Source organism: Copadichromis virginalis, linkage group LG23, assembly GCF_057382275.1.
Source record: "Copadichromis virginalis isolate Kocher_CV1m ecotype Utaka linkage group LG23, C_Virginalis_male_GT1.1, whole genome shotgun sequence".
Taxonomy (NCBI): Eukaryota; Metazoa; Chordata; class Actinopteri; order Cichliformes; family Cichlidae; genus Copadichromis; species Copadichromis virginalis.
Window position 1 is genome coordinate 36162728 of NC_140639.1, and position 19790 is coordinate 36182517.

The window sequence follows — 19790 nt, forward strand, 5'->3', positions numbered from 1 at the left end:
ACTAGGGAATATGAGGTTAGAATATCTTGAATACACTCATATAAAGGTTTAAATGTGATTAATAAAAATGACCCTGTAATAGATTAAATGAAACATGATCTTCTTCCTTACATAAATTTAAAAGTAAGAGGAATGAAGTTCTGGCTACCTTTGCTGATTTTTCTTATTCCCACAGACATCTGACCTTGAGATATTTCCAGCGCTGCTATGATGTTTTAGTGTCAGTCCTTCACAATCAAAGACTAATGGCCTCTTTCATCATCTTTCCAGCAACATTCAGCAATCATACACTGAGAAATACATACACTTAAATGGAAGACATTAGTTACTGAATGTGATTATTGTATTATTATATGTGTGGTCCAGATCTAAATTGTAGGCAATATGTTCCTTGATTATCATGAACACACACACACACACACACACACACACACACACACACACACACACACACACACACACACACACACACACACACACACACACACACACACACACACACCTTTATGGGCAAAAAAGGGAGAACATAAGCAGAGCAAGCAGAGTAAGACAATAAAAAAAACCAAAAAGCACCAGAGATTCAACAGTGGGACAAAGAGAGATACAGGGCTACACGCACAGAAAAGTTAGGAGGACATAGGAGGAAAAAATTCATGGCTTCATGGCAGGTGAAAACATATAATGATGAGACACTGAAGACTAACGCCATTGTGAAGGCTCACGCACATAGGTGAACACAGAGGGGGACACTCGGATAATAATTCAAGAAAGCCAAACACGCTAATAATAGAAATAAACAAAGATGAGATTACTGTAGCTTAAAGAGGTTTCCTACTTTTTTCCATATGGATATGGCCTCTTCATCATTATGGTTACAATAATAACTTCTTTGTGAGGGAAAGAGAAGAGTGCTGGTTATGGGTCACTTCTCTACTCGCTCATCTCTTGTAAAGGAGAATTTTAGGAATGAAACATTTTGCATGGTTAGATCAGTTTCCGGGTCACATTGAGGAGGAATGGCATAGACTCTGCTTCTACAGGGAGTGCAGAATTATTAGGCAAGTTGTATTTTTGAGGAATAATTTTATTATTGAACAACAACCATGTTCTCAATGAACCCAAAAAACTCATTAATATCAAAGCTGAATGTTTTTGGAAGTAGTTTTTAGTTTGTTTTTAGTTTTAGCTATTTTAGGGGGATATCTGTGTGTGCAGGTGACTATTACTGTGCATAATTATTAGGCAACTTAACAAAAAACAAATATATACCCATCCATCCATCCATTCGCTTCCGCTTATCCTTTTCAGGGTCGCGGGGGGCGCTGGAGCCTATCCCAGCTGTCATAGGGCGAAAGGCGGGGTACACCCTGGACAGGTCGCCACTCTGTCGCAGGGCTAACACATAGGGACAGACAACCATTCACACTCACATTCACTCCTAGTGGCAATTTGGATTATCCAATTAACCTATCCCCACAAATATATACCCATTTCAATTATTTATTTTTACCAGTGACACCAATACAACATCTCCACATTCACAAATATACATTTCTGACATTCAAAAACAAAACAACAACAAATCAGCGACCAATATAGCCACCTTTCTTTGCAAGGACACTGAAAAGCCTGCCATCCATGGATTCTGTCAGTGTTTTGATCTGTTCACCATCAACATTGCGTGCAGCAGCAACCACAGCCTCCCAGACACTGTTCAGAGAGGTGTACTGTTTTCCCTCCTTGTAAATCTCACATTTGATGATGGACCACAGGTTCTCAATGGGGTTCAGATCAGGTGAACAAGGAGGCCATGTCATTAGTTTTTCTTCTTTTATACCCTTTCTTGCCAGCCACGCTGTGGAGTACTTGGACGCGTGTGATGGAGCATTGTCCTGCATGAAAATCATGTTTTTCTTGAAGGATGCAGACTTCTTCCTGTACCACTGCTTGAAGAAGGTGTCTTCCAGAAACTGGCAGTAGGACTGGGAGTTGAGCTTGACTCCATCCTCAACCCGAAAAGGCCCCACAAGCTCATCTTTGACGATACCAGCCCAAACCAGTACTCCACCTCCACCTTGCTGGCGTCTGAGTCGGACTGGAGCTCTCTGCCCTTTACCAATCCAGCCACGGGCCCATCCATCTGGCCCATCAAGACTCACTCTCATTTTATCAGTCCATAAAAACCTTAGAAAAACCAGTCTTGAGATATTTCTTGGCCCAGTCTTGATGTTTCAGCTTGTGTGTCTTGTTCAGTGGTGGTCGTCTTTCAGCCTTTCTTACCTTGGCCATGTCTCTGAGTATTGCACACCTTGTGCTTTTGGGCACTCCAGTGATGTTGCAGCTCTGAAATATGGCCAAACTGGTGGCAAGTGGCATCTTGGCAGCTGCACGCTTGACTTTTTTCAGTTCATGGGCAGTTATTTTGCGCCTTGGTTTTTCCACAAGCTTCTTGCGACCCTGTTGACTATTTTGAATGAAACGCTTGATTGTTCGATGATCACGCTTCAGAAGCTTTGCAATTTTGAGACTGCTGCATCCCTCTGCAAGATATCTCACTATTTTTGACTTTTCTGAGCCTGTCAAGTCCTTCTTTTGACCCATTTTGCCAAAGGAAAGGAAGTTGCCTAATAATTATGCACACCTGAATGATGTTGATGTCATTAGACCACACCCCTTCTCATTACAGAGATGCACATCACCTAATATGCTTAATTGGTAGTAGGCTTTCGAGCCTATACAGCTTGGAGTAAGACAACATGCACGAAGAGGATGATGTGGACAAAATACTCATTTGCCTAATAATTCTGCACTCCCTGTAGTCTATTAGATAGTCGTAATAGTATAGACTTCTGTCTGTAAACCTCCTTTCTCTTGTAAGGACGATGTTAGCTGTGGGAGAGACAAAAGAACAAAACGTAACAAAAACAAAGGTTAAGTTCAAGCTCTCAATGGCACCAAAACAATTGAGCACAACTATTTCTCTGTTGAGGAGGAGAACGATGCTGATGCTAGAGCTCAAAAATCACAATAGCTATCTTTTAATTTGGCTAAAGCTTTGAGGGAAATAAGGATGCTAGTTTTGTGGAGGAGAAGATGCTATCATTATCACTGCACTATACAATGAGATAAACTTAATGTACTGTAAATGTGAAGTAGGCTCTGGTTATATAACTCTCTGGTTATATAACCAACAAACACATCTAAATTTAAAGCGGCGTGTATTTTTTTGGCAATGCAAATGTATTGCACTGTAATTTAGTAGGTTACCTATAAATTGCACTTTTAAAAGTAAAAATAATCATCAACAACAATAAAAGAAAAAGGTAAACATGACTTCCTGATTTCAAACCATCTGATAGACTGATGACTTCATTATAATGACCACACACTGTTTCAAGAACAGCTACTTAGTGTGTTCTAAAAACGTGACTCGAAATAATGAATTTATCGGTGAACTTATCATGTAACATATAGACACACTGTGAAAAAAAATTAAGTCAACATCAAGTGATGATGAGCTAATCCTAATGTTTCTAAATGTGATAAGCAAGAAACAGAGATCGGTTTCATCCAATTCACAAGAAAAGGCAGCAGCAGGAAAATTTTTGAAGCCATATCATGTTATTAAGTTATCATTTCTATATTCAGTACCAGTTCACGTTTTAAGCTACAGTGCACTTGTGGCCAAATGCAGTAGCCTGATTGGTCAGATTTATTTATTTGTATCAAAAAAATGGGAAAAATTGATGTTCGAAAAAATAAAATGTTGCAAATTCATCCAGTGAAATTAGCGGTTGGTGTGAATGGCTGCATTATGAATAGAGTCCAAAAAATATTTTTAATGAAAAGGATATTTACATGGATTTCCAATGGTCTGTAAAGGCCTTTACTTGGTAATATGGGTATAGTCATGTCTTGTAGTCAAGTTTGTGCCTGATAACACAGGGCAGCTTCAGAGGTCCTATAGAATCCATGTGGCACACGGAGGATGAACAGCAGGGCAGGGTATAAGGTCGAACTGGTCATAATGTTTTGGCTCATTAGTGGATTTCAGCAAAATAGAAACCTACCCAGTTCTACCCAGTACAAAAAAAAGAAAGAAAATTACATGATCACAACAAAAAAAGCAAACAGATTTATTCTCTCACATTGGGCACCCTGGGAGAGAATAAATCTACAACCTGAGACTGGCGTGTCACACAGAAGGATGGGATACACTCATGCAGTAGTATCAGTCTTCTTCTATTTCTCCTGCTGCTGTTTCTTATCTCGGAATTGGCCTCTTGTTTACAGACACCATCAGTTAAGCACAACATCCTCTAATATCTGTTCAGCTAATGACTGGGTTGTAAAACCTATCAATCTGCAGGAAGTACAGGCACCCGGGGAGATGTTGAGGAATGAAACTGTTAAGACTAAACTGTAAAGTTGTTAGAAAACATGCCAGGTAAATTTCCCAACAGGCATTCTTTAACAAGTATGAGTTTCAATTCCTAGCAAACCCATATTTACCAGAATGTGGGCTATTTCTGTCGAATAAACACTCATCACATTCAACCTGCTGTGTTACCAGCTAGCCATCAACAATGCAATTAATGAACACAATGATGATAGCGCCAGGAGGACATTCCTCATTGCTCATCGTGCATTCCACGCTGCATGCTATTACAAATGACCAAACACTCCATATAATAGCACATCATTTAGCCGACGTCCTTCGCTGGCTTTGCTCCCCACATACTCCAGACTGGCCATCAAAATCTCTCTGATAGAGCACATTAATTACACCCATCCAGAGACAGCTATGATTACAATTTCACACGTTTGAATGGACTACAGCCATTTGCAACAAAACTGCAGAGGCAGAGCAATGACTTTAGTGCAGGGGGAGGGGGGGATTGGAAGTGGGGAGGGTTATTTGTAATTCTCCGACGAGAGGAGCGGATGCGGGATGCGTGGATGCATGGATGCTGACAGTTTTGGCGTTCAAGCAATGTTCTGTAATCTCATGCAAATAGACCTGAATCTCTATCTTAACACATCTTCATTAGCCAGTTCACAAGTGTCTGCAGCATAGATTGAGGGACAATGGAGGGTGGAAGTTAATGCGTAGTAGGCTGTCTCTGTTTTCATATTGGACAACTTTAATTAAGCGATAGATTAAGTTTTGAAGAGATGGTTTAATGCACTGAATCCCATGAGTGCTCTAATAAACAGCAGAATAGAATCAGTCAGTGGATCTCTAATGGGGCTGAAAATAGACACAGACATCTATATTTCTGCAAGTAAGTCACTTATTTAAATAGAGATGCTATATTTAATAATTAAAGGGGTTTGCATACAAACAGTATATATGTACTCGATGGAGTTTCTAAGGACTCTAATAGACACATTTAATGTGATCCACAGAATTGTGTGCTTTACATGTTTTTGTCCACAGTAAACAAAGTGAATTTAGAACAGAGAAAGGCAGCTGTTATCATTGAAAGTAGAAAGTTAGATTTAAAAAGAGCCAAGTGAAAAGCTGGGTGAGTTTAATTTAATTACTAAAGCAAAACTTTAAGACATTTAAGCTGTGCATGCTTACATGTCTATTTACACATTATACTAATACACTGTTAATCTAACATTAAACTAGTGTAACTTTGTTGGCCCTATTCACACGTCTAACATGACCTTGAATTGTAGGCTGGATGTGTAATAATTGTTGATAGGAATTCTGTTTGTGGCAGCACATGTGATAATCATTCTCTACAGTAAAGAGTATGCACTGTTTATTTTTTTCCTTTCTTGTGTCTGGAATCGTTTTGACCTGTAATCCCCAAGATTATAGTGGCTAAACTGCCCACTGTGTGTTTTCATGCTCTTTATCAACTCCTAGCATGCTAGGCTGAGATGACTGCTGGCCTCTGGGTGCCCTTAGCCTGACATTCAGGGATCACAGAGGTAGCTCACTGTGCGTGCGTGTGCACACGTGCACGTGCCTGCATGAGCACAGGCGTCTCCAATGCCCTTGGGTCAGAGACCAACCCCTAGGAGGTAACAGTGGGTCAGGGGGCACAGCAATTAGGAAGCAGTTGGAACCATTAATTAGCTGATATATCACCTATACTTTTGTTTATATAGACTGTGTACTGGAAATAACCTCTGGAAAACTTTTCCTCCTCATCATATCCCTGTTAGGCTTAATTCATAAACATTATTACCGCTCATACTTTTAGTCCTCCACCTTAACTAACCCAAAAGCTAGACAATATGATGCAGCACTCATAGAAATGATAATGGCAGGGAATAGCAAATAAGTAAGTGAACCTCAAAGATGATGTCTGGCATTGAGAAAGACTCGTGTGCCCCGTCTTCCGGCAACATGTCTCCTGAATTCACATCAAGATTTTTTTTCCTTTCTGAGGGTTTCACCTGTGATCCGAGCCTGCCTTGAGCAGTTTGATTTTCCTCTCTGTGCCTCCAAGCCAGACTGTGAACTTTCAAAGGCTGCGAGTGAAGTCGTGGTGAAAATTCAGAGAGGGGGTAAGTTAAGCCTGTGAGCTCCAGAGCTGTGCAGCTGAAAGGGATGCTGGATGGGAGGATGCTGCAGTTGTTTTAGAAACCATAGAAATGCGGGTAGTAATGGGGATTGACAAGGCCACCCACGTGAGGGAAAGACAGTGTGCTAAGACAGACATGAGCGGATGCGTGAGAAGAAAATGATGTGCACAAGTGTGATTGTGTGAGAAGACCCTTTCAGAGAAATGCCATCAAACGCCCCGTGTGTGGTATGTTGGGGTGATATCCTTGTGAGCAACACACAGCCAACACTTCAGTTCAGTGATAAGGCTTTTCCTGCCATTGCTGCACCTCTCTAACCCACAACCAAAGGATAAGCGAGAACACAGCAGAGCTCCTCAGGAGCAGCAGAGGCCATTTTGCCAAGCCGCCGAGTGATTGACAGGGGCTGACGATAAAGGGAGAGAGGAGGGGCGTTGAAGGATAGCGGCCTAGGTGATGGAGTGCTCATAGGGAAGAGCAGCTATTGAATCCTCTTTTTAATCTGTCTGTCAAGGTTATTGAAAGTGCTGTCTTCGTTATTGCATGGCAGCCTTGGACTTGGATGGACCGTAAGTATAAGAGCGTGCCGTGTTCTGGCAAACAAATAAACAAGCTGTAAGCAAATACATACAGACCAATAAATGTACAGAATATAAAAGCAAATAAAAGCAATAGAGGCTAATATGCATGGCTGAATTTGTAAATGTTCCCAAGTGGACAGATCTCATCCAGACCTGCTCTCTCACTTTGAGGTGCACTCTTATCCAACCAACGGCTATTCTTTTTGCCCTCAGTCAAAATCCACCCCCCCACCACCACCATGCTGCTGTTTGAGCTCCGGTTAGACCGAGGGGGCTCCACTCCAAACTGGACCCCTTTTTCAATCGATGTTCATCAGCAGGGCTAGCAATAAGTTGTCAATGGGATTCTCATTAGAATTCAAGTATGCTTTTGAATAATATTGTATAGTACTGAATCACACTGACAGATGACTGGGTGAGTGGCAGTTGAGAGCTAGTCATGGAGTGAATTTTAATCAAAAGAGGCGATAGTGTCAGGCTGAAATTGATGTGTCTGTATCAAACCACTACTGCATGTTCCTGTTTTGTTGAATAATCTTTAGAAGAACAGGGTTTACATAACTTATCGTACCCTCGCAGTAGTTTGAAAGGTTAAGACTTTCATTATTCTATACGTTTTTTGTATTGTTGATCTATCTAAAATATCTCCTCTTAGTTTCTACTCGAGATGTAAATTTTTGACAGTGTGTCAATCATAAAGTATCTGAAGTTTTACATGGTTAAGGTTCCCTGCTGTGCTTAGAGCGCTAATACTGGATTTTTGTTCATAGTTTCAGGTTTCCATGAGATATTAGGGACTTGGAGGCTGGTTGTAGCTTGTAACCACAATAAAAATAAATTAGAACACATTAAATATTTAAGAGGGTAATGATTTGAAAGCAGAGGAATCATAAAGTCACAGGAACCAACAAACAAAAAAAATTCACACACTTGAAAAGCAGCAAAATCCAAAATACTTCAGGCCCTGTACTATAAAGCAAGTTTAGCATATCCAGGATATCTTTGTTTTCCGGCTTCACTTACTCGAAAACTGTAAATCAGGCTAAACAGTTGCACAAATTTGGCTTTCAACTCAATACGTCAGCTCAGAGAGCGTGTGTGTGTGTGTGTGTGTGTGTGTGTGACAGAGGTCTGAGGCAACTTCCCGAAATGGTGACGCTATCCGGTCTTTAAGTCTGACATCATTATCCATTTCCGGGTCTAAACTTCAGGTCCCAAAGTCAAACGAACACTGAGGCATCACTGAGAGTTAAAACTGTCTAAATTCTTTCATCTTTAATAAATGATCAGCGTTGCTGCTCTACCAGGTATAACAATTAAGTTTAACATCCAGGCATCCATGAAAACAGAATTTATGAAATTTCACAGAGTTAGAAGTTAGCAGGGAATTAGCTCGCTAGTTTCCACCTAAACATGATATACCATATTCTGACTGAGGGATTTCTGAAAAATTAAAATGCACAGCTCTGCTATCACTTCCGACATAAATGAAGACAGGAAACTAAACAGCAGTGACTTTTGTAGGTTTACTGAAGTTGGGCTAGCTGGTATATAATGATGTGCTATGTGGTGGCTAGCTACGCATCTATGCATAATATAAACACAGTGAAGGTGGAGGACGAACGCAAACTTTTTTCCACTCGATGAAAGTTAACGCGAGGGTTCCCGATGGTTAGGGACAAATGTAATCGCATGGCAGGATCCTGTAAATGGACCAAACTTTAGTCGGGAGAACAACTGAGATAATCCATCCACAATAAGAGGTCAGTGCTGCATGGGCTGGGCTGTAGTTACATCGTAAGGTTTTAAAAAGTGAGAGAGGCTGACAGTGATCACTGACTTTTTAAAGGGGCTTGTTCAGATTAAATAGAACAAGATACAAAACATTAAAACATTATAAAAATACAATAGTCTTAATAAATGCAGAGTAGTCTGGACCCGGAAGCAGGGTCAATATGTCATCACTTAAAGACTGGATAGAAGAACTATTGACTCGAAAGAGGTGTTTTAACCTGCTCCAGAGCAGGTAAGGTTTGCAGCATAAGTTGCCATGGTAATGTTCTCTAGTACAAACTGAACAACCTTCATATTTGTGAAAACCCAGGATTAGCGCCGAAGCTAACTGGATAAGTCTAAATCCTGCTTCATAGTACTGAGGGGTGTATTGCGAAGGGATATTAATGGCTTAGTGAGCTATGTGAAACTTAAAAGTCAGAGCTTTCTGTGTCACTACAGTGGTTCTCTTGTTACCTGGCTAAATCACCATGGTAACTTATGCTGAACACATAACCTGGTTGAAAGCAGGTTATAATATAATAGTTATGAATACACTAGTTTGAGAGCAAACTATTGTTGTTGATTTTCATGTTATCGTTGATGGATTAATACTTTATGGCCAATTTAGTGTGTGTTCATGAGTGCAGGATGGTGTGTAATTGTATATTTGATACGCACACACGCTACTTAGCAGTTATACACATTATACAAAATAACATAACAACCCTTGTGTTTAAGGACATATTTATATAATGTTAGCTTGGAGTGGAAAATAAACTTTGTTGTAAGAAAAATGATCCCTACGTTCATCCGTAACATCCTGAGATGTGTGAAATGCATGACCAACCAAACGGAACTAAATGTAATTAAGATGTACTCAAGGTTAATTTGGTCAGTAATGGTAATACGTACGTATGGGGTAGCCCTTTTCTAAATACCAGTCCATTCAATCTGTGTTATTAAAAGCCAATGGTAAAATGAGACCAAGCATATACACATTAAAAATAATTAGTTTGTTCTGTATGTTTTCCTCCAGAGAAAAATGAGTGTAACTAAGGTAGGGTTTTAATGTTTATTATCAGTTCTCTTTTCTTCACTCATGCATGTTTTTTCCTCACAATTCCTTTTCCTCGTCATTCTGCGTGGAGTGCGTTATTCATGCGCTTTGGTTCAAATGGATTGGATGTCGTCCACTCATTTGAGCTCCTTTCAAATTACAAATAAAAGACAGCCTTTTTAAACGGAGCTACTTGAAAACAGGGATCTATCCAAGAGAAATAACCTTCTATTCTCTTACCCATTTCATTAGAAAACTTGGTCACAGATTGCCCTCATACAGAACAACTTTCATATGGCAAAAGTGTTGCTTTGTTATCACTGCAAGGCTAGCTTCTATCAACAAACTAGCCTGAAATTACCAAATAATCCATCAAGAGCCACTGCCTTTCAGAGAGCTCTGCCTTGTATCAAAGGCTTACCTTGCCTTGTATTCAAATTTTCCTGCATTATTTGATTATTCCATTCTTTAGAATATTAAATACGAAATATTTATTCTGGTGCAGTTAAATCAGTTATTTACTCAGGGGAAGCCAGTAATTTTGCTGTCCCTGAACCATCCATGGCCACGAAGAAAGACATGACAAAGGGAGCCAGATATGAATACACTCTTACTCTATACATCTCTTTAATTTGTCCTTTAGTAATATAATTTATTAATCTGCTGTTGACTGTTTAGAAATTATAATATTAAGCTTACATGCATGGGGATGTTTGCTTAAAAGAGAGATTTTTATGACCATAACATTATCAGCTACAGTTTACACTCCAGCCACAATCAAAAGGCTGGTTTGTGTGTGTGTGCGTGTGTGTAGGTATGTGTGTGTGTGTACATAGCCAAGCACTGGTGTGAATACAGTATGTGTGAGCACAGTCACAACATATGCTGGAGCCAGTTGGGAATAGTTTTCCCCAGAGAGTAGTCCACACAGCCCTCTAGTCAGTGCCTCAAATTAGTGGGAGCAGCAGCATAGCTGTGCCTCATCCACTTTAATAGCATTTTAACTGTTATTGGAGCTCTTATATATGAGCATTCAGTGATGCTGGTCATGCCGGCACGCCTATGAAAAGGACAGTGCCACAATAGCCTCCAACTGAACTATGACGGGCCAATTAATGAGCTTTCATTGGGAAACAGTCGTTACACAGGTCACCTAAGAAGTGTAATTAGAATGCATTGTAGATTCCTATTTTTATTGAGAGCGTTAAATTGAAAGAGGGAGCGCAATCAATGGCAAGTCGTTATAACTATGTGGGCTGATAGATTTGGGTGAAAAGTAAAAAAAAAAAGGTGACTGTTTATGAGATGCAAAGCAGCTCACACGCAAGAGTGAGCACACACACACACACACAAACACACATAAATGTCGCCCACGAAGCTTGATAGATGTGTCACAGTGGGGATGTGAATGGGAGCCAATTACATTTATAATGTCAAACGTGGTGCAGAAATTAGCTCCAGTATTATTATGTGAAAGCTAATTGCAAGGAAATGCTAAAATGATTTAAATCACCAGGGCTATTTCAAGACACTAAGACATTCTGAAGATAGCAGCAGCACTAACAATTTGTACAACCCATTTTATAATTACATTTAATAGGTTGTCTTATCAGTACTCTAAAAGTGGATTCGGATTATCACAGGGTGGACCAGACCGACAGCACAAAATTGTATTTTTTTTTTCAGTGATGAGTGCTGCCCATTCTGCTCATAGAAGGGAGAGAGATAATATTCTGGGGGTTAAAGTCTTGGATTGCCTCTTCAAAAGGCAAAGTGGAGCAGAACATCACTGGCGAGGCCATGCTTTGTATTTTCGAGAAGGCAGACCGGAAGGTCTACTATTGGCATTCATCGCCACTTAACTTCCCACCGCAATAGATTTCCTACAGTATGCAAAGACACATGCAGAGCATGTTGCCCAGCCGTCCACAGAATTGACCCCATCCAGCGGCACTGACCTCACCATTGTTGGCGCTCTCAGCATTCAGATTGTATGCTAATAAGGGCGGTGAATGGAGGAAAGGGGAGCAGCAGACACGCTCTGTTATTAAGCATACGCAACACTTGAGTCGCTGTTGCTTATTAATGTTCAGGGTCCAACACTTTAGCAGCATTATGAATTGTTGTCGGGAATGTTGGAATGCCGCTCCAGAGGAGTATAATAATGTTCGAACATTATAAAAAATGTCAAAAGGAATGAAAGTCGTCTTTAAGGAAAAGCTTGACTTTTGTATATAAAAGTTTTTCCACTTAAATAACTGTTCACAGTGCAGATCAGTTTGAAGGATACGCATGTTAAACTAGAGCAGTTCACTTTCTCCAGGTTAGCTGTACGTTTGTTAGATACACAGTTTAAACTGTGGCTTGGACTCACAAAATGAGCTACTAGAGCTGCTGAATTACAGCAAAGACCAGCTGGCGAATAAAGGACAAATGATCAGGAAAGTTTGAAAGGAACCTGGAGGGGATGTAGATCTGTATTCTGTAAGCGTGGGCCACTGCAGGCTTAGGGCTCTCTGTCCACAGCACCTGAAAGCCTTATCCACAGGTGTATAATCAGCAACATAAGCAATAGACCCCTTTACCCTAAGACCACATCATCCACAGGCCAGCCGCACAGACCCAGGGTGCTGCTTGGAGCTTAGAGGGAGATTAAGTTGTGGATTTCATGAAGGAGGAAATGTATCATTCATAAAGCAACATTTCCTAATCGTGTATGATATCTAAAGCATGTCTTAAACATTTAACCTGTGGCTCGCATTGCACATATTCCAAACATATTCACTATAAAAAGCCATATTTGAATCTTACCTCGTTGCTTTGGTGAGATGTGTCACAGCTATATGGACCCATGGTGTCTTTCATTCAAACGTTAGCTGCCAGGCACATGACTGTGAATTACGACGATCTGGGCATCAGTAAAATGTGCTCTGATCTCAGTTACAGGGATTTTTATGTTTTTATGGAACACACATTTATAGTACAAAACATCATAAAACCATCTTCAAGTGTCACCTATGTAGATGCTCTGGTGAGAAGGAGCAGCAGGGACTTTGGTGGGGGAAAACCAAGGGCTGGAAATGTGTTGGCCTAATCAAGCTGTATGTGCAGTTAATTCTATGATCCATCATGCGCTTACACGCAATGGCACATGGTGAATGATTGTGCTCATGTACACACACACACACACACCGAACAGATAGAGCTCTGCATGTGAAGCATCTCTGTCTCTCTACCTCACTGTGAGTCATTAGCCATTCCAGACGCAGGGTGATCAGCAGAGCCAGCCTGGCCTGAGACAATTAGAGACCCCAGAGGTGGCTGCACATCACAATGAGCCCTGCGGCCATGATTAAAACATCAGCTGCTTTCTATGCAATGCTGACGGAAAGAGAAAGAAAGGGAGGGAAGAGATCACAAAAAAGATGAAGGAATTGAGAGTTTAGCTCTATCAGCTGTCTATGTTAATGGTTAAAAGAGTGGTTTGTTCATTTTATAAGCTCAAAAACGAGGGGTGGATCTTCATTTATTTTTCTTATATATACATGCTTAATATCCCCCTACCCTCATTTACCACCACAAATATACCGCACACCCAATTTTCTATTATTACACCTGTTTCTATAATGACCTCGTTCTTTAAGAGATGTGAAAATTCATAGAGCTCAAACCCACAGACACACTTGCATAAGACTACAACAGCCAGTGGATTACCACTGCTGCAATGGTGCTATCTTCTTTGACATTTGTGGCTTTGATATGTATCTCAGTGAAGGCAGATTTAGAAAAATCCTTCAAGTGCTTCATTGAGCTGAGGTGCACACCATTCAAAAAGCTTGCAGACAACCAAAATAACTGGAACAACAGATGAAATAAGGCCAGTGCTTTAAAGCACCCACATCGTGACAACAAAGGCAAATAAAGCTATATTTAATACCAGTTATTGACATTCTTAATTCCTTTAAAGGTCCTTAAAGTAAAGAAAAGTTATGTCATTTGATGTATTTATTCATTTAGCTTTCTTTTCACCTAATTACATTTCAAAATATAAGTTGAGAAATATGCTTATGTGGAGAAATGATCAAAGTAAACTGAGCTTACTACTTGTGACAGCTACCTCAACAGTGGTCACTGTCACATAACATTACAACACATTTCTTTATGGGTTTTTTTATTTTTATTTTTATTTGATACCTAACTGAGCGCAGGTGGAAAGGAGCATTTCTAAACTGTCTTTTGTCGATATAGAAGTGGATAGTTTTGAGTGCTTTGAAAAGTCCTGTATGAACCTGTCATGGCACTGGGTCTGTGACCCAGTGTTTTTGTATTTGGACTCTTTGGATTCTGGTTTATTTAATATTCTAAGATTTAATGTATATCCCTGGTTCTGGTTCTTTTAGTTGTTTTTCCTGCTTTGTGTTATATTTGTAGTTTCTGGTCTTTAGGTTTTGTTTTGTGGGTTCCATGTTGCATGCTTTCTCAGCCTTGTCTTCATGTTTGCTTAACTGTTGTTTTCACGTTACCTTTCAGTCTCCCCATCCAGTCTTGTTTCCGTGTTTGTTTCTCCTCCCCACCCAATCTGAGTTTCAAGCCTGTGTGTCTTAGTCTTTGTGTTATTGTACCACCTGTTTTATGTTGACAGTCTCTCGTCCTGTGTTCATTGTGTTCAGTTTTGCTTCCTTGTTGTTCTGTTAGTCATTATTGGTTCCAGCAAATTATGGTGTGATGAAGCTCCGTGAATGAGTTGAATCTTTCCAGCCACATGAAGCCCTGTTTAACAGCTCATTTGGAAGTGCTGACATCTGATGGCCATTCGGTACACAGCAGCCCTTCTGTGATAATACATGTGGGCTACATACAAGTGGATATGTAAACATAATGATGTATCAAATGCAGTTACCCATATGAGGTCCTGTATAATATAAATATATATTATCTGTCTGAGGCAAAGATCTGTGCTCAGCAGCCTCCTGGTCAGCCTCCCAAGTGCCGCTGCCTGTGTCACCGGCCACGTGGCCGTCCTACAGAGCTCCACCGTCTGCGCCGCTGGCCACTCGCCAGCCTTCTGAACTGCTAGTTCTTTGTTTTGGACTGTTGTGCTCCTGTTGCTCATGATCCAAAAAACAGCAGGATGTTGTTCTCATGTTTTGTCATCTGGTCATTAGGTTCTATTTCCATACCTCCCCTGTGTTCCACATTCCATGTTTTGTCAGCACTGTCTTAGTCTTAAGCTGTGTCCCAAAACGTCGGCTGCATTCTTCGGAAGCCGTATTTGAAGGCCGATTACGTCACAGCCAGGCGATGAAGGCTGTCCCAATTCTTCGACTCCTTCAAATGCGGCCGACAAATGCGTCCTTCATTTCCCCGAATTTGAAGGATGGGTCGGGTGTGTCCTTCGTGACCCACCATATCCCAGAATTCATAGCGCGGCCCAGCCAATTCCAGCTTCCAACAATGGTGGCCGCTACTAAGTTTTAATATTACTCTTATTAATCTTTCTGGGTCACAAAAAAAAAAACTTTTAACATATTTTCAATCGAGAAAGTAGTCGTGTAAACTTCAAATATCTGCTTGGTTTATCAAGACATCGCATATTTGCAAAAGTGCTCCGACGTTTTCGGAGACGTCTGTTACCCAACTGCTCAATAGCTAGCTGTGGGGTTCTGTGGTCACTTGAGCCGGCGAGAGCAGCAGACTCGTTTTCAGACCCCCGCTGTCTTTCACTACTCAGGTTAAACATGATAATTAAGTCACTTGGATAACTTAAAAATGTAATTATTTGTCTTTTTTCTGTGTTTTATTTGTTCCGGAGTAAATAGGTTTGGCTGAGATCAAAGTTATTAGATTAGATTAGATTCGATTAAATAAAACTTTATTAATCCATCGGGTGGGTTCCTCTTCCTTTTTCACACAGCTGAATAAACGTCAAACAGAAAACTGGTTAAACAGAAGCGTGAGATGGTCGAGAATTTACGCCAGTGTCCAGTTATATCTTAGAGAGCAAGGGGCAGACGGCTGAGTTTATTAAACTCCACCGAGACAGCAGTGACGCAAATCTGAGGGCTAGACTGTCCCATTTCACAGCCTTGCACTTCCGGCCTTCTCGGTCTTTGAAGGACCCAGCCTACGTAGACCGCGAAGGCCGGGTCCTCCGAAGGATGGCCTACGTTTTGGGACACAGCTTTAGTCTCTGTGTTATCGTACTTCCTGTTTTATTTTGACAGTCTCTTGTCCTGTGTTCAGTTTTGCTTCCCCTGTCCTGTTAGTCTGTATTAGTTCCAGCTGTGTTCCCTCCTGTTTCCACACCTCTCATTGGCTGTGTCCCAATTCAGGGTCTGCACGCTTGAAGTACGCATTTCAAGTGCGGTTACGTCACCGCCACGCGACGATGGCTGTCCAAATTCGAAGTGTGCTTCAAATGCATACTCCAAATGCGCCGTCGATTTCCCCAAATATCAAGCGTGGTCCGGTGCACGCTTCGTGGTCCCATATATCCCACAATTCATAGCGCGGCGGTGGGTGTGGATAATCTTGCCGCAAAATACGGCAGAAGAGGTTGTTTTTTTTTTCAAACTTTATTGAAATTATAAAGTGAACAGTCAATCATTCCAGTTCAGTTTGTACAATAGACATACAAGGCGAATAAGAGTAACAATATACAGTACAATGAAATAAGAAGGATAAATAAATAAGGGAGAAAAAAGAAAAATAGAAAAAAAAGGGGGGGGGGGGGATGTGACAGACTTCATAACAACTTTGTACTTGAAAGTTGTGACAGCTCATTCGTTAAACATTTCTGAATGAATTTCAATCAATGATAAACCTTTTTTATTGGAAGTTAATTTAAGAGAGTTTAAGTAATATTCAATTTATATATTCTTTTGTGTTTGCTTATGTATTCACTCCGTGCAAAATAGGGAATGTTTGATGATGAGTGTCAAAATATATAAATAAATAATAAATAAAATTAAGTTTGAATGTGTTGAATGTGACTGTAGTTTCTTTTAAAATTTTTAAAGCTATTGTGATATTATGATATTATGGTTACCGTGAATTTTTCAGGGAACTATTACAGCGTACAGAAAATATAACATTGTTACATCCATAGCGGTGACATTCAAACTTCAGTTAACTCATTCACTGCCAGCCATTTTCAAATGGCTGGCAGTGAAACACAACAAGACTTGCACCACATTTTTGTCTCACTGCGCAATCCCTTACGTGCGCAAACCCTGCACCTCCTTGCAGGTCTACTTTTACTGCTGGTGGGCTTCAGTTCAACTTAAGTTGACTGCCATTGACGTCTATAGACGTCAATGGCAGTGAATGAGTTAATATTGTTGGGTTCAGCTATTCAGCATTCCGAATATTTATCTATGAATCCACTATTATCAGCCACCTATTGGCTCCAGTCAATGGGCACCGAAGCCATTCACTAGTATTCCCACTGATCTCCCCTTATATCCCCAGTCCTTGCTACCTTGGCCGACCCTCAGCTCCCCCACCACCCAGCTTCCGCCTATTGATTGCTACCGCGCCACCCTTCTCTGTCGCCCCTCAAGAGTCTGAACGTTCTCTGATCTGAAGCGACACCACCACTTACCCAAGGCAGCAGTCCTCCCAGAAAAGGCTGAGCTATCCCAGAGTCCCTGTGGTGGGCAGCCCTCTGTCCCTCTGTTCTTATGGTTCAGTCACCATTGAGCAAAACCACATGGGAGCTCCACTCCTGTGCCGGCCTCACCCACAGTGGTTCCACTGAAATCCCTAAACACCAACTGTGCAGTGTTTTGCTCATGTCTCTCTCCCTTTTTTTTGCCTGCAAATCATGAAATAAGAGAGATTACTCAACTGTGCAAAAAATTAGAGTTTTCATGGAATTCACTTTTTCAAAACAATAAGATATTCCTAATTAGACGGCCGTTTTCTGATTACACTCGAATGAAGGAAAAATAACGCTTGTCTAACGCAACGCCTTATCTAACGGGTTCAAGTTGTGTTGCTGATGCTGTCTCATTGCATTTGAGATGTTGCTGCATTCCCTTCCTGTTCTGACACATGCTATAACGGCTAATTAAATGTGATGGCTGATATTATTCAATTCGGAAACAGTCGTACCTCAAAGAGCAAAGAAAATTACAAAATTGATTTGATGACAGCTAAATTGCAAGAGAAGGCCTTGATTTAACCAGCCAATGTAAATGAGTCTAATTTAGAATCGTGTAATGTGGCCAGGAGAACGTGGCGGGAAATGATCAGGCTGGCCAGTCACAGATATTAAAATGAATTATATCTAATCGGAATTTTAGTCACGCTACATTAACTAATAGAAAGTTATTAACATTTCAAGAGTGTGGGGAGGGGAAAAAAAGCTTTTGCCTGCAAAATTAACAGTGGCTGGGCTGACCCGTGGGCCTGCCGATGTGAACACTGTAATGACAGCATAATGGCATATTTACATTTAAAACCTCGCTGGCTAATATTCCGATTCCGAATTAGACGTGAAGTCGAGGAATATTTGGTTTGGCCTTCTGGCCTTTCTGCCGAGGGTTTCTCCGATTTCAATAGTAAAGTCTAACTTTTAATTTCTTTCGCCATTTCTGCCTAATCTCTTTATTTTTATGCACCCTCCCGTCTTTGGTTTGGTTATAGTATGTCTTTTATCTGGCATGTTACGGGAAAGTGCCAACTCCTTCTCTTGTTGCCTTTATTCCTGCTTTCATCCTTTCATGAGAGTATATCTATAGAAATATTGTGTTTCTCTACCTGTGTCGTCTTTGTTCCCTCTCTCGTGACGAGCCCAGCATGTCTTTAGGCTAGAAGGCCATCCCTGACAGCTATTTTACCTCTGGCAACTGAGTTTTGTATTTTAAGCGTTTTACTTTTATATTAATTTTCTTTGCTCACCAATATCACTTCAGTCTCTTGTGCGTCTTCAATCTGCCTGGTTTTTTAAGTTCAAGGACTGCTAAGAACACAGAGGAGTGCTTAAAGATGCAGCTTTTGAGGCTGTTGATACCTGCCAGGTTTTGCTAATTTTCAAAGGACAGTGAATATCCATAATGAAACAGCGCCCACTAGTCAGCCAAGGACAACTTAGGCATTCAAAGATGTTTCATCACTTATCACACACACTGCCCACTAAGCCATTAGTATTCACAACACATTAGAAGTTTCATGGACATCATACAAGCCTATTCAGATTAACTCAAAGCATAGTCAATCCTTAATAAAGGCATCAAAATCTTTCAGTATTCACAAAGTTTGTTTTCATGACTGGGAGGTTATTCAAATTCCAGTGTTTTTCAGTAAGTGAATAGAACAATTTACAAGCACACAATGTGTATATGTGTCTGCATATGTGTGTGTATCTCCAAGTGTGTGTCTGTTATTGTTTCTGGGTTTCGCCAGAGTTGGGCTGACCTCTGGCTCGACACGTTCAGCGCCAGACATCACCGGTCCTCTGCTCTCCTCATTTCCACTCCTCCGCTCGTCTGCAACAACTCTGTTCATCCGCAGCAAGCGATGAAATTTTTACACTGAACAGACTGTCTTTTTTTTTTATAATTTAGCATGGCATGGGGATGAGCAGGAGTAGAATAGCTAGTGCGGCGTAGTGATGTGGGTTTAATGTTTGATAAAAAAAATAAAGAGAGAACATCATTCAACAAGGTTTGTCATTGCGAATTTAAAAGCACTGTGGTTTCAGAAAGGGTTAGCTTGAGTGCGTGCATCTGTGTTTGCATGAGGGAGAGATACATGAGGAGAGACAATACTGGATTCATGCATGTCAGGGTCCAATCGTAAAATGTTCCCTGTGCAAAATGTACGAT